The 17,049-nt window shown below is 42.9% G+C and overlaps 1 long non-coding RNA gene across 1 annotated transcript in view; it reads right to left on the bottom strand.

The window, feature by feature from the left end:
- Positions 1 to 17,049, bottom strand: part of LOC124619873 — a 1,840,881-nt gene that overhangs the window by 871,428 nt on the left and 952,404 nt on the right. The window lies entirely within an intron of this gene.

Here is a 17,049-nt window from a genome sequence, read left to right on the forward strand (position 1 = left end):
CAGATAGTGTTTGACCGAGTGAAAGGCAAAACGACCCCGAGTTCGGCTTAAAAGCAAATTCCGCTACATTGTGTGGGAGCGCCCAGCCTACGCATACTTTACAGACATAGCACGCAGTTTCATACGTTTTCACAGGGAGACAGCAAACGTCAAATGCCGATGCTACAGATTTCCAGATTGGTCGCCTTAAACGAAACGTCATTCTCCCGTTTCAGAAGAGCAATGCTGATTGGCAGACGATATTCCTGACGGTGTGAGCTGAAGGAGTAATGGAAGAGACCAAAAGATATACCCCTTCACGTCTGCTGTGGAGAGGGGCTGTTCCGTGGTTGCTCTTGGAGCGAGAACACGTAACGAGAGCATGTGCTCTCGTAGGTGTACTCAAAGAGCGAGGAACAAGTCTCTCCTCAATACTTCACTGGAACAGCACCTCTGTTGAGGTCCTTCCAATTAAGCGTTGTGCACTGTGTTGGCCGCCACACTTACTGTGCAGTGTGGACAGACAGAGTTATAGTTAAACGCCTGCGAGCGAATTTTTGAGTGGCATCACGGTGGACTGGTTATCTGACCAGTGTACCACGCCAACAGTTAGACTAGGGACGAATAGGAGTCCTTGAATTCATCAAGGTGTAGGGAGAGTTTGATTGGCGAAGGTCAATCCAGATAGAACGAGAGTTATCTTGTTTGTCAGCAGCGAGCGGCACAGACAGTAGTCGTCGCAGCTTACGGTATTGTGTGGTACAGCTCTTGCGAGCCCCGTATTTCCTCCACAACAGTACACTGCATTTAACACGTGGCATCCTTGACCGTACCTAGCAACATTCTAACGGATAATTATTCAAGTTGAGTAGGCGTGGCTCTCAGCCATTCTGCCAAGTCAATAACAATCGTATACTTCGTATAGAAATTTCACTAGCGAATCCTCTCCTTGAGAGGTAACTTCACATTCCGAAGAGAACCCGGAAATAACTTGTTCAGTTCATAACTAAAAGTGTCATTGCGATTTCTCAGAATTTTTGTAAAATAAATAATAATTTTCGTTAGTTTCGTGTTTTTCTTACACTAACTAGCACTAATCCAGTAACCACGTATCCCACTAGTAACGTAAGAAATTTTGTGAATTTTTGTGTTATTTCCTTACAGCGGACGACTCCATGAGATATTTATTGCTGAACGTTTTTCAGGCATTTCTCTTTAGAACGTTAGGAGCGTTTGTCTGACTTCTGTAGTGTGGGGGTGAAAATTGCATTTTGCAAGAGCCACAGGGTAAAGGGTAGATCTCAGATTAATCCGTTGCGCAGAATGACAGAATAGCACCCACACGCTCACAACACATTCAATGTACTATTTGTATGGTACCTTCCAAAAATGAGCTGAAACTGACGGCCGTCAGCCTCAATGTAAGCATGACATCGGCGAACAAGATTCTGACGCACCGCGACGAATATTCCTGGTGTGTTTCGAATCACAACACAGGCAGCAAATAAGGACTGAAGATGGAAATAAACAGCACATTATCTGTAAAATTGTACGGTTGTTAGTTTAATAAGATGGAGAACAGTAACGGTAGACAAAGCGGTAGACAAGTTTACTTCAACATCTCGTAATAGCCGTCCGTTGTGGCCGAGCGGCTCTAGGCGCTTCAGTCTGGAACCGCGCTGCCGCTACGATCTCAGGTTCAAATCTTGCCTTGGGAATGGATGTGTGTGATATCCTAAGGTTAGTTAGGTTTAAGTAGTTCTAAGTCTAGGGGACTGATGACCTCAGTTGTTAAGTCCCTTAGTGCTCAGAGCCATTTTAACCACATCTTCTTCAGCTGGCTTTACGCAGCCCATGTTCCCTACCTCAAACTGATCAGTGGAGCATTCACTATGTCCTGTTACATGTTTGCACGCTCTTACGGAAACACCCTGTATTATATTGAAGAGAATTATTAAAGGGTAATGGCCGGATTTCACCTTATTACCAAAATTATGATTCTGGTTAATATAGATGCTCGTCTGTGGTAAAAGCAGTTACTGATATTTTAATACGAACTTTCCTACTCACTTTGAGGACAAGAGAAACTGACTAAACCTGTAAGTGTGCATGACGGACAGATCCATCTACGATCCGCTCGTCTACCGCCGCGCGGGATCAGCCGAGCGGTCTCTGGCGCTGTAGTCTGGACTGTGTGGCTGGTCCCGGCGGAGGTTCGAGTCCTCCCTCGGGCATGGGTGTGTGTGTTCGTCCTGAGGACGATTTAGGTTAAGTAGTGTGTAAGCTTAGGGACTGATGACCTTAGCAGTTAAGGCCCATAAGATGTCACGCAATTTTTTTTTTTTTTTTTTTTTTGCTCTACCTCAGTTCTTTTTCAGTTGATTCGACATATATTTCCACTCGCTGCATTCTGTGGCTTTCAGATAATGGGAATAACAAGTTTCAGGCCGGCAGTTGCTATAATTCTGTAAGTTAATATTTTTTCTAATAAATAGTATCCCTAGTAAGTCAAGATTATATAATGCCGGGTAGTTATAGTGTTTCCAATGGTTACATCGGTGAGGACACGAAGTATGTTAGTCATTACTCGCAACAGAAAATAACTTCTCCAGTTGTTTTGGAGCTTGCTTCTGATACGGTCGGAAGGAATTAAGGAACGTTCCTCGAAAACTGATTCGCTAGTCCGTATTTGAGTGACAAACTAAAGAGTCAGAACAGTGACGCTTTCGGCACAATGTGGCGAAACAGGAAGGAGATCCCTGTCTTTACGAAAAATGAGAAACTCAAGAAGGGTGAGTACAAAGGAGATCCTGATGAAATGAGCGGATGAAAGACGTCTTGATGTTCGGCACGTTGCATCACGATACGTTTCTAAAAGTAAATTCAAAGAATGGTGTCGTAGAAAACTCGTGTCTTATCACGGAATACAACAAAAAAATACAGTATTCGTGAATAGAAGCGATTTCCAGCTGCGAAGGAGAGGAGCAGACTGACAAGAAAATATTATCTCGAGATTCTTCTCTGCTTGAGTGCATTCAGCGAAGAAAGCAGTTTGGAATTCATGATTAGTTTCGGACAACGGTTGACCTACTCTCTTCAGGGCACAGTTCATCAAACGGCTGCCCACTAATGAGCACGAAAAGCAACTTGTCGCCAGGAAGTTTTCTGGAATTTTCGCGAGGTACAACGAAGAAAGCACGAATAAGGAAGTGTAGAGTATGCGTGAGAAAATTCCTTTGAAGAGGATACACACCTTATTGGTGTGCAAATTGTGAAGATCCTCTTTGTGCAGCACCGTGTTCCACACAGAAAACGACTTGTAATTACGTCAGAATAAAATTTCATTCTCTTCATTAATATATTCTGTTCGATACTAATCCACCTTAGTTTCGTTGCATGAACTCAAATCAGCATAGAAGTCTTATAATGTGTGACCAAGATATAGAGCGTAATAGCGCCAGGTAGCACATTGGGCCAGTGGGGCGGAGTGGGGGGGGGGGGGGGGGGATGGGGGAAATAGCCCACTGCGGAACGGCAGCGCGCGGACAAATACTCGCTTAACAGGTTCACAGTTTTTCATGGAATCAGCGCAGATATGTTGTGGATTAAGCGCCTAAGGAAACGGCCTAATGCAGAGATGCTGAAAAAAGGATCAAACAGAGATATCGCGTGTTTTTTGCTACACAACACCAAGCTTACCACGACCAATATTTCAACAGGCAGCTGAATATAAATAACAGGCAGCTGAATATAAATAGATCATGAAGGTCAGCGTCAAGAGAAGGAACATGTTTTCTGCTTTTGATCACTAATGTCTCATGTAAGAATATCGGACACTCTTTTAAAACGCCTTATGCACACAGCTGTGAAAGCCAATTTCATTTACGCCCATTAAATTTTGTATTTGGTACATTATTTCTCCCCACACTTTGCATGAGTGTGCTGTAATCCTTTTCGACCAGCCAGATGGAGCATTTTAGTAACCTCTTCACTTTGTCACTAACGCAATTTAAGTTTGAAAGGTCTCTGTTGGATTCCTTTCGTGTTAATTTCTTAAATCGGTTGCCATTTACGGCATAAATTCCACTTCTAAATTTACTGTGGTGTTTCTGACTATCTGGGAGGAGACTGAGCAGCGGAACGTGTTACTTTTACACATAAACAAGAACGATCTGTCACACTACTACACTGTAAAACACAGTTTATATGTAATTCATGTCACACAGTCTCATACGGAACCTACACCCGCTTTCTTTTATATACTGTGTATGATAAGATACTGTCATACCCCTTCCCTTCTGTGTGAGAGGATGAATGAGCAAATGTATTTCTAGTTGCATGCTTGATGGTAGCAGACAAGCCTGTCTGCTATAGAACAGTAGGACCAACGTCGGAACAGGTAGCTACGCTTTCTAAAAGCAGAGAGGTTTCTATTCTTAGTACGGTCCTGTCCGCCCCTTGTCATGTTGGTATAGGAAGCTGCCCCTCTGGTCACTTCCGTTTGTATCTGTTAAGCACCCTCAGTAGGGGCCCAGGCCAGTCTGTCTGCGGCGAGCATCTGAAGTGGTAAGATCTCCGGCTAAGCGCATCTCTGCTAAGTCTGTAGGACAATGGATTTCTTAAGTTCAGCCTAACTGAAAATTTAATCGCCTTTATTTCAGGTTTAGATCTAAAATATCTAATGTTATCTTAAATTGCAACGCACTGTAATTCGAGTGTGAAGTTCAGAATATCTTTCAGTAGTTGCTTTGTCACTACTTTGTGAGTAAAGTGGAACCATGTGTTGAGGATCCGTAAAACTAAGATCATCAATCTTAAATGCGAATGTGCGTGAGATTATAATGTCTCGTCTTGACAATATTTTTCAATATAGCAACTTTTCCTTATGTTCAACCCACGTGGGGTGTATTTTGTGAGACCTGTACCACGTGCTTATACAATTGTTGGACCCATCAGGTTAATAGTAAGACGATAGTAACCAGTTTGAGGTTTTTATTTTGTAAATTGCGTTTCGATGTAATTTATTTTTATTATCAAAATTATTGTGGAGTTACACTCTTTGTGTAAACCAAGTTGACCACGTGAAGCATGTGGTGTAAGCATCAAAGTAGCCCTCAGATATTCTTTTCGGGAAGATTTCACTGAAAGTTAGTATGAATTTAGTATACCAGTGTGTGGTAATTTCATGACGGACAGGATTGCGCTATGAATGTGACTTCTTTGGGTGAAAATTGAATCGGTTGTTTGTGGTTAATTTCCTCTTGCATATGTTTCAACATTCTTTGTGTGTTATTTTATGAATGCAGTGTTGTATGCAGTCTCCCAATCTTGGCTCCATACTTGATGTGTTCCGTAAGATTACAAACTCACATTTTCACAATCCTAAATAAGGCACCGGTTTAGTTATGAATCAAGTTTAATATGCTGAAACTTTAACCAAACAATGATCAATGTTAAAATAAATGTCCAACTATAAACTGATTTATTTCTTTTTATTTATATTCTCTTTACATATATATATATATATATATATATATATATATATATATATATATATATATATATATCACCGGTTGTTGTAAGATGACTATTAAAAGATTATAATTAATGTTCGTCTGGTTGGGAATTTGGTAAGCTAGCCTGGATACCTGTTGAGACAATTGCTCCCTAATGCAAGGTTACCTTCCTCAGATCGCTCACAGCTTTTAACCCGCTTTTATTGTCTTGAATATCAGCACTGCTTTCAGAACAAATTAATGCATCAACATTACAAGTTTTTCGCTTGGGGCTGGTCCCGGCGGAGGTTCGAGTCCTCCCTCGGACATGGGTGTGTGTGTTTGTCCTTAGGATAATTTAGGTTAAGTAGTGTGTAAGCTTAGGGACTGATGACATTAGCAGTTAAGTCCCATAAGATTGCCGGCCGCGGTGGCCGTGCGATTCTGGCGCTGCAGTCCGGAACCGCGGGACTGCTACGGTCGCAGGTTCAAATCCTGCCTCGGGCATGGGTGTGTGTGATGACCTTAGGTTAGTTAGGTTTAAGTAGTTCTAAGTTCTAGGGGACTTATGACCTAAGATGTTGAGTCCCATAGTGCTCAGAGCCATTTGAACCATTTTTAATCCCATAAGATTTCACACCCATTTAAAAATTTTTAAGTTTTTCGGTGAGTCACTTTGCTTTTGCCAATAATGAATGGTTCGCAGGTTGCTGCCTACGCGGTCTTCCTTGGTTTCAGATAATAATTCTTTATTAGTGAGTTACATTCGAGTCTATGTGTTGTTCCGAATCGGGTGTATGCTTGTGAGATGAAACGTATTTCGCGACAAGATTTGAGTTTATTTACTGTGGTAAAGTTTTTAATTGTTTTCCGAGATTAGACTGTTATTGCTAAGTCGTGATCATACCGCGCATGGGAATCGGTATGTGTGATTACACGCAGGTCTTCCCTTCGTCGAAAGTCAAACCTTCAGATTCTCGGTATGTATTACTGGTTGTAAACGTAAATCTAGAACATGTTGGTTTGAGCACGCCCTTTCCTTTCTTTCTTTCCTTTTTTTTCTTTTTTTTATTATCTTTTTTTGAATCGTCAGTCGTCTGACTGGTTTGATACTACCCGCCACTAATTCTTCTCCAGTGAAAAAAAAAAAAAAAAAAAAAAAAAGATTCAAATGGCTCTGAGCACTATAGGACTTAACATCTGAGTTCATCAGTCCCCTAGAACTTAGAACTACTTAAACCTAACTAACCTAAGGACATCACACACATCCATGCCCGAGGCATGATTCGAACCTGCGACCGTAGCGGTCACGCGGTTCCAGACTGTAGTGCCTACAACCGCTCGGCCACCTCGGCCGGCCTTCTCCAGTGCCAGCTTCATCTCAGAAATGTCTTCAATTATTTGCTGGATATATTCTGGATGTATTCCAATCTGTATCTTCCTCTACACTTTTTGCCCCGTACACCTCCCTCTAGTACCATCAAAGTCATTCCCTGATGTCTTTAACAGCTGTCCTATCATCCTGTCCCTACTCCTTATAGCCCGCATCTCGTGGTCGTGCGGTAGCGTTCTCACCCGGGTTCCCGGGTTCGATTCCCGGCTGGGTCAGGGATTTTCTCTGCCTCGTGATGGCTGGGTGTTGTGTGGTGTCCTTAGATTAGTTAGGTTTAAGTAGTTCTACGTTCTAGGGGACTGATGACCGTAGCAGTTAAGTCCAATAGTGCTCAGAGCCATTTGAACCTACTTCTTATCAATGTTTTCCACATATTCCTATCGTCTCCGATTCTGCGCAGAAACTCCTCATTCCTTACCTTATGAGTCCACCTAATTTTCAACATTCGCCTAGAGCACCACATCTCAAATGCTTCGGTCCTCTTCTGTTCCGGTTTTCCCACAGTCCATGTTTCACTACCATACTATGCTTTGCTCCAAACACACATTCTCAGAAATTTCTTCTTCAAATTAAGGCCTATGTTTGATATTAGTAAACTTCTCTCGGCCAGGTATGCCCTTTTAGCCAGTGCTGGTCTTCCTTTCATGTCCTCTTTGCTCTGTCCATCATTGATTATTTTGCTGCCCATCTAGTAGATTTCCTTAACTTCATTTACTCTGTGACCATCAATACTGATGTTAAATTTCTCGCTGTTCTCATTTCTGTTACTTCTCATTACTTTCGTCTTTCTTCGATTTACTCTCAGTTCATATAATAAGTATAGACTCATTGGACTGTTCATGCTGCCGGCCGGTTTGGCCGAGCGGTTCTAGGCGCTTCAGTCTGGAACCGCGCGACCGCTACGGTCGCCGGTTCGAATCCTGCCTCGGGCATGGATGTGTGTGATGTCCTTACGTTAGTTAGGTTTAAGTAGTTCTAGGTTCTAGAGGACTGATGCCCTCAGATGTTAACTCCCTTAGTGCTCAGACCCATTTGAACCATTTTTTGACTTTTCATACTGTTCAGCAGATCTTGTAATTCTTTCTCATTTTCACTCAGGATAGCGAAGTCATCAGCGAATCGTATCATTGATATCCTTTCATCTTGAATTTTAATTCCACTTCTGGACCTTTCCTTTATTTCCATCATTGCCTCTTCGATATACTGATTGAACGGTAGGGGCGAAAGACTACGTACCTGTCTTATATCCTTTTTAATCCAAGTACTTCGTTCTTGGTCGTCCATTCTTATTTTTTCCTCTTGGCTCGTGCACATATTCTATATTACCCATCTCTCCCTATAGTTTAACCCTATTTTTCTCAGAATTTTGGACATCTTGCCCCATTTGACATAATCGAATGCCTTTTTCAGGCCGACACATCCTATGAACGCGCCTTGAGTTTGCTATGGTCTTGCTTCCATTATGAACAGTGTCAGAATTTCCTCTGTGGTGCATTTATGTTTCCTAAATCCAAACATCGTCATCTAAAACATAATCAATTTTCTTTTCCATTCTTCTGCATATTATTGTAGTCAGCAGCTTTTATGGTGAGCTGCTAAGGTGATTGTGCGATAATTCTCGCACTTCTCAGCTCTTGAAATCTTGCCGCTCGTGGTAGCAATGCTTTCCTAGGCGCCTTGTACAGTTCGCGTGCCTCCCCCCCCCCCCCCCTCCCCCCCACCTTTCGGAGGTTCGACTTCTCCCTCGGGCATGGGTGTGTGTATTGCCCTTAGGGTAAGCTAGTTTAAGTTAGATTAAGTAGTGTGACTTCAGCAGTTTGGTTCCACAGGTACCTACCACCAAATTTCCTCTAGCAGTCTTCGGATCTGTGTTGATATTTTTCCGAAATTCAGATGGTATGTCACCAGACTGACACGTTCTACATACCAACGTGAACACTCGTTTTGTTGCCATTTCCCCCAATGATTTTAGAAATTCTACTGGAATGTTATCTATACTTCCTGCCGTATTTGATCGTAAGTTCTCCCTCCAAAACTCTCTTCAATTCTAATACTGGATCCCCTATCTCTTCTATATTGATTCTTGTTTCTTCATTTATCATAGCCGACAAAGCTTTCCCCTCATAGAGGTCTTCAGTGTACTCTTTCCACCTATTCGCTCTCTCCTCTGCATTTAACAGTGGAGTTCCCGTTGTACTCCTAATCTTTGCTTTTAATTTGACCGAAGCTTGTTTTTGCTTTCCTATATGTGGAGTCAGTTTTTCCGGCTATCATTTCTTTTTCGATTTCTTCACATTTTTCACGCACCCGTTTCGTCTTAGCTTCTCTGCACTTCCTGTTTATTTTATTGCGCAGCAACTTGTATATTTGTATTCCTGAGTTTCCCTGAACATTTTTATACTTCCTTCTTTCATCCATCAACTGAAATATTTCTTCTGTTACCCATCGTTTCTTCGCAGTTACCTTCTTTGTACCTATGTTTTTCTTTGCAGCTTCTGTAATTGACCTTTTTAGAAATGTCCATTCCTTTTCATCTGTACTGAGCCCTTCCATATTGCTGTATCCACAGTCTTAGAGAACTTCAAGCGTCGCAGTAACACACCCTCTGCCTTACTTTCCAATTCATAACGCATCCTACCTCCGTTATACCATTTTCTGCCGCTGTTGATATTACCCTATACTCATCTGACCAGAAATTCTTGTCTTCTTTCCTGTTCACTTCACTGACTCCTTCCATATCTAGATTGAGCCTTTGCATTTCCCTTTTCAGATTGGCTCCTTCTACCGACACCCCGACTCAGATTATATAACAGCTGAACGCTTCAAAGAAAAGTTGAATCTCATTAAAAATATGTACCCCACTCATACAGTTATAATCGGTGGAGACGTCAATCTACCCTCGATTTGTTGGCGAAAATACATGTTCAAAGCCGGTAGTAGACAGAAAACGTCTTCCGAAATTGTACTAAATGCTTTCTCTGAGAATTACTTTGAACAGTTAGTTCATGAACCCACACGAACTGTAAATAGTAGCGAAAACACACTTGACCTCATAGCCACAAATAATCCTGAGCTAATAGAGAGCATCATGACGGATACAGGGATTAGCGAACACAAGGCCATGGTAGCGAGGCTAAAAACCGTATCATCCAAAACCACTAAAAATAAACGCAAAATATATCTGTTTAAAACAGCAGATAAAAACTCTGCTTGATGCCCTCCTAAGAGAGGGTCTCTGTTCCTTCCAAGCTAATTATGTAAGTGTAGACCAGATATAGCTCCAATTCAAAGAGACAGTATCGACAGCAATAGATAGATTCATATCACGTAAGTTAATAAGAGACAGGACTGATCCATCATGGTACACAAAACACGTCAAAACACTGTTGCTGAAACAACGAAAAAAGCATGCCAAATTCAGATGAACGTAAAATCCCCAAGACTGGCTAAATTTAGTGCGGACGTCAATGCGAAATATTTTTAACAGTTTCCACAATGAAATATTGTCTCAAAATATGGTAGACAACCCAAAGAGTTTCTGGTCGTTTGTAAAGTACACCAGTGGCAAAAAACAGGCAATACCGTCACTGCGCGATAGCGATGGAAATGTTACCGATGATGGTGCCACTAAAGAGGAGTTACTAAATACAGTTTTCGGTAATTCCTTCACGAAAGAAGACGAAGTAAATATTCCAGAATTCGAAAACAGAACAGCTGTTGGCATGAGTGACATAAAAGCAGGTATCTTAGGTGTTGCGAAACAAATCACTTAAGAAAGGAAAGTCTTCCGGTCCAGATAGTATACCAATCAGGTCCCTCACAGAATGTGTAGTCACAATAGCGCATTTCTTAGCAGTCATATACAACCGCTCACTTGACCAAAGGTCTGTTCCTAAAGACTGGAAAGTAGCACAGGTCACACCAATAATCAAGAAAGGAAATAGGAGTAACCCATTGAATTACAGACCCATATCACTGACCTCAATTTGCAGTAGGTTTTTGGGCATATACTGCACTCGAAAATTGTGAATCACCTTGAAGAAAATGACTGATACATAACCAACACGGATTCAGAAAATATCGTTCTTGTGCAACACAGCTAGGTCTTTATTCCCATGATTTAATGAGAGCTGTCGATAAGGGATCTCAGATCGATTACATATTCTTAGATTTCCAGAAGCCGTTCCTCACAAGCAACTTTTAATCAAATTGCGTGCATATGCAGTATCGTCTCAGTTGTGTGTTGTGTGTCTTGCGTTCCGCAACGTAGTGTCATAGGCCCTACGCTGTTCCTGATTTATATAAATGATCTAGGTGATAAACTGAGCAACTCCGTAAATTGTTTGCAGATGACGATGTAATTTACCGTCTAGTAAAATCATCAGACGATCAATTCCAATGATCTAGGGAGAATTTCTGTATGGTGCGAAAAGTGGCAATTCGCACTAAACAAAGAAAAGTGGGAGGTCATCCACATGTGTACTAAAAGAAATCCGATAAATTTAGGGTATACGATAAATCGCACAAATCTAACGGCTGTTAATTCGACTAAATACCTAGGAATTACAATTACGAGCAACTTAAATTGGAAAGACCACATAGATAATATTGTGGGGAAGGCGAAACAAAGACTGCGCTTTGTTGGCAGAACACTTACAAGATGCGACAAACCCACTAAGGAGACAGCCTATATTACACTTGTCCGTCCTCTGCTGGAATATTGCTGCGCGGTATGGGATCCTTACCCAGGTAGGATTGACGGGGGACATCGAAAGTAGCTCTTTTCGTGTTATCGCGCAAAAGCGGTGAGAGTGTCACTGATATGATACGCGAGTTGGGGTGGCAGTCACTGAAAGAAAGGCTGTTTTCTTTGGGGTGAGATCTATTTACTAAATTTCAATCACCAACTTTCTCTTCCGAATGCGAAAATATTTTTTTGACCCCCAACCACGTAGGGAGAAATGATCATTATAATAATATAAGAGAAATCTGAGCTCGAACGGAAAGATTTATGATGTAGATGTAGATTTTCTAGCTTACCTACAACGTTCAACCTTCTGACATTCCACACCCCGACTCGTAGAACGCTGTCCTCCCATCGGTTATTCTATCTTTTTCTCATAGTCACCTCCCCCTTGGGAGTCACCTTCCGGAAATCCGAATGGTGGACAATTCCGGAATCTTTTTCCAATGGAGAGATCGTCATGATACTTTTTCAATTATAGGTCACATGTCCCGTGGATATATGATATGTGTCTTTAAGGCAGTGGCTTCTATTGCGTTGTGGATCCTCATTCTGTTTATCATTGCTGATTCTTCGGCCTTTAGGGGCAATTTCCCACCCCTAGAACCAGAGAGTGCCCTGAACCTCTGTCCGCTCCTCCGCTCTCTTTGACAAGGCCGTTGGCAGAATGAGGGGGTGACTTCTTACGCCGGAAGTCTTCGCCCGCCATTGGTGAACATTAATCAGAACGTAAACAGTGGCGGGTTTCGAACCCGGGAGCGAGGACGTGTTGTTTGGTAAGCAAAGACGCTACCCCCGCTTTTCTCTACAAAAAAATCTTTTTTCTCCACTGGAGGGTATAAAAGGTATTCAAAAATAAGGAAGGAAATTTGCCACCGCCACTTTTGTCCTGACTACAGGTATAGCGAGGTTCTAGTTTCGTTTCATGGATTCCGTTGCAATACAGTTATTGATCTTTAAACGTCTTTCTGAGTTATCACAATAACTCCCTCATCATTCTTTGTATTCAATCGTTAGAAAGTTATGCTTGGCGCCATCTTCTTGAAACTTATACGATCGCTTCACGATACGAAATCACTCAGAGTATCTCGGAAATAACTTAATGGGCACCGATCTTACAGAATACAGAAAATGAGCGACTATTCTTTGTATGTTATTAATCTTCGGCTTTAATAAAGGCAGTCGAAGGCTTCCCGCTGGTTATTATCTATCAGACATTGTGCTACGTAAGGTCACTCACTATTTAGATGTTATATTGGAATGTTAGTTAGGATTAATATGCTCACTCAGATTATTTATTCATTTTTTCATACCAAATCTCGGGTACAAAAAGAGGAGATATTTTCTATGTACAGCTAAACGTTGTAAACAGAAAGCTAACGCAAGTTGATTGGAGTCCATTGCCTTTACGAATCGGTACTTTCTGAGCAATATACAAGTATTAGTTGTATACGCACATATCTATTGTGCTCTGAACTGACGAAAGTGTGTTTATGTCAGACCATTTCTATTCCAAGTTACGCGTCATCGTTTCCAGATTGTTTCTCTTCAGCATTAGAATTATATGTTTTACAAAAATTCAAAGATTTATGGCTTCAATGTCATTATTTATGCGAGTAGTTTATGCTTTGTTCAACACAAGCTTTGCCGGCCCGAGTGGCCGAGCGGTTCTAGGCGCTACAGTCTGGAACCGCGCGACCGCTACGGTCGCAGGTTCGAATCCTGCCTCGGGCATGGATGTGTGTGATGTCCTTAGGTTAGTTAGGTTTAAGTAGTTCTAAGTTCTAGGGGACTGATGACCACAGCAGTTAAGTCCCATAGCGCTCAGAGCCATTTGAACCATTTGAACACACACTTTTCTTTCACCTTATTAGAAACCTTGGTTCGATACCGCGAACGCTACGAGATATATCAGAGGCAAACACGAACAAGAGGCAGCAGGCGATAACGTGAGCTAGCTTTATTGTCCCGCGAAGGACGTCGATGCGGCAGCAATGTTTAATCGTCCGATGTAGCGGCGCAAATTCCATGAAATTAATTAGCAGATCAGAGCCAATCGCGGCCGCACAGAGGTTCCGATGTGGCAGTCGCTGAATCCCTTTAGAACAATGAAACACATATTAGTGCGCTGCAGGCTGTTTGTTGTTATACGGGTGACGTAGCGCTCACAGATATTATGTCAGAGTGTGGTTCGATTACGGCGAGGTACTGTTCTTGTCGAAACGATCAAATTTGTACCTCTCCACAAATATGCATCTTTTTGACTTCTCATACACTGAGTCTAAAAAATTCCAGTGTATTGAGTACAAATTTTTTCTGATATATCAAGTACTTTTGAAAGTAACTGTTATTTTCTTCTCTAAGACATAACAACTACTGTCGATTTTAATTGGTAACGTAGGAAAAGAAGGAACTGAGAAGCAGGTGTTATCCGCATTGTTAAAGCGCCACAACGAATCTCGATGCCTGTGCTCCATTCACAAGAGACTGACAAGTATTTTAGGTTATGATTTCCGATTACCCATATGAATACTAGCTGAAAAATACAAATTACTGTAAGCAGTCAGAGTTATTATTCTTCCCACGTCGTTTTTCGGTTGATCGTACGCTCATTACGTACATTTAGCAATTAGAGCGCACTGACTACTTCTATAACAGATATATGAGTAATTGTAGCATTGTCTGTTAGTGTTAAGAAGTTTTCATTGTATATAGAATATGTGGAAAGTGTATGTAATGTAAATACAAGGGGAATATCAGCATATGACCACTGAAGGAGAGTACCAGACGCTATCAGAAAGTAATACATGTAACTCCGCCTGATGATAAAACGTGTAACTGGAAGAATAAGAAGTGTGACTGGTTAATTAATTTCTATTTTCCAATTGATATGCGACTTACCTCTTTCCTATATGGAGGTGATTATTCAGCCGTTGATGTCATTACAGATTTCATAATATAATCTTATGACATGAAATAAATGTTAACACACCACTCGGTGATAAGAAGAGTACGTAACTGACACTGGCGAAAGCTTACTCGAGGACAGTCAGTGCATTTTACGTTCCGCCGAAAAGTAAGTTAAGGGCGGAATTAAAATGAATACAAAGCAACTTGCAAAATTATATCCATGACGGAAGAAAACTACCCAAAAATCGGTGATGTAAATTTGAAGAAAAGAATTTTTGTAGCCATCGGCTGTCCACATTCAACTTTATTGTGTCTTAGTCTCGGATTTAGCCATATCACTAGAAGACTAAGCAACAAGAACACAAAAACGTGAACAGTGTACACAGACGAAAGGAACGAAAAATATCGGAATTGTGTGTATGTACACCACAATCTTACTCTGTCCTTACAAAACAGTACCTCAGACAGGTCAAAAAGTCACGCTTCTCATAAACTACTTACCAGCAAAAAAATGTTACGATGTTGCATAGTGGTATGTGAAATACACAGAATTTGGCTAATGCCACAAGATACAACAAGCAGGTAAAGTTCAGTATAATTCAGATTGTGTAAAGACAGCTCACATTTACCAAGTTAATGCCTTAAAGACACACATTACCTAAGAACATCAAAGAGGTCTGTATTATTGTGAATGGAAGAAGGCAGCTAGTACAACAAACACAAGACTAGAAAAGTGTTGGACAAAACAAAATGGTGCAAGATGTTCGAAATCCTGAGAAAAAACAGGAGTAAGCTATAGGGAAAGAACGGTAATTTACAATGTACACTCCTGGAAATTGAAATAAGAACACCGTGAATTCATTGTCCCAGGAAGGGGAAACTTTATTGACACATTCCTGCCGCCGGCCGCGGTGGTCTAGCGGTTAAGGCGGTCAGTCCGGAACCGCGCGACTGCTACGGTCGCAGGTTCGAATCCTGCCTCGGGCATGGATGTGTGTGATGTCCTTAGGTTAGTTAGGTTTAAGTAGTTCTAAGTTCTAGGGGACTGATGACCACAGATGCTAAGTCCCATAGTGCTCAGAGCCATTTGACACATTCCTGGGGTCAGATACATCACATGATCACACTGACAGAACCACAGGCACATAGACACAGGAAACAGAGCATGCACAATGTCGGCACTAGTACAGGGTATATCCACCTTTCGCAGCAATGCAGGCTGCTATTCTCCCATGGAGACGATCGTAGAGATGCTGGATGTAGACCTGTGGAACGGCTTGCCATGCCATTTCCACCTGGCGCCTCAGTTGGACCAGCGTTCGTGCTGGACGTGCAGACCGCGTGAGACGACGCTTCATCCAGTCCCAAACATGCTCAATGGGCGACAGATCCGGAGATCTTGCTGGCCAGGGTAGTTGACTTACACCTTCTAGAGCGCGTTGGGTGGCACGGGATACATGCGGACGTGCATTGTCCTGTTGGAACAGCAAGTTCCCTTGCCGGTCTAGGAATGGTAGAACGATGGGTTCGATGACGGTTTGGATGTACCGTGCACTATTCAGTGTCCCCTCGACGATCACCAGTGGTGTACGGCCAGTGTAGGAGATCGCTCCCCACACCATGATGCCGGGTGTTGGCCCTGTGTGCCTCGGTCGTATGCAGTCCTGATCGTGGCGCTCACCTGCACGGCGCCAAACACGCATACGACCATCATTGGCACCAAGGCAGATGCGGCTCTCATCGCTGAAGACGACACGTCTCCATTCGTCCCTCCATTCACGCCTGTCGCGACACCACTGGAGGCGGGCTGCACGATGTTGGGGCGTGAGCGGAAGACGGCCTAACGGTGTGCGGGACCGTAGCCCAGCTTCATGGAGACGGTTGCGAATGGTCCTCGCCGATACCCCAGGAGCAACAGTGTCCCTAATTTGCTGGGAAGTGGCGGTGCGGTCCCCTACGGCACTGCGTAGGATCCTACGGTCTTGGCGTGCATCCGTGCGTCGCTGCGGTCCGGTCCCAGGTCGACGGGCACGTGCACCTTCCTCCGACCACTGGCGACAAAATCGATGAACTGTGGAGACCTCACGCCCCACGTGTTGAGCAATTCGGCGGTACGTCCACCCGGCCTCCCGCATGCCCACTATACGCCCTCGCTCAAAGTCCGTCAACTGCACATACGGTTCACGTCCACGCTGTCGCAGCATGCTACCAGTGTTAAAGACTGCGATGGAGCTCCGTATGCCACGGCAAACTGGCTGACACTGACGGCGGCGGTGCACAAATGCTGCGCAGCTAGCGCCATTCGACGGCCAACACCGCGGTCCTGGTGTGTCCGCTGTGCCGTGCGTGTGATCATTGCTTGTACAGCCCTCTCGCAGTGTCCGGAGCAAGTATGGTGGGTCTGACACACCGGTGTCAATGTGTTCTTTTTTCCATTTCCAGGAGTGTAGATAGGCTACAATCAGACCTTCAACAAAATCGGAAACGTGATGGTACGCAATTCTCCTCCTTACACGAGGCATCACAAC

This window comes from Schistocerca americana, chromosome 6, assembly GCF_021461395.2.
Source record: "Schistocerca americana isolate TAMUIC-IGC-003095 chromosome 6, iqSchAmer2.1, whole genome shotgun sequence".
Classification (NCBI taxonomy): Eukaryota; Metazoa; Arthropoda; class Insecta; order Orthoptera; family Acrididae; genus Schistocerca; species Schistocerca americana.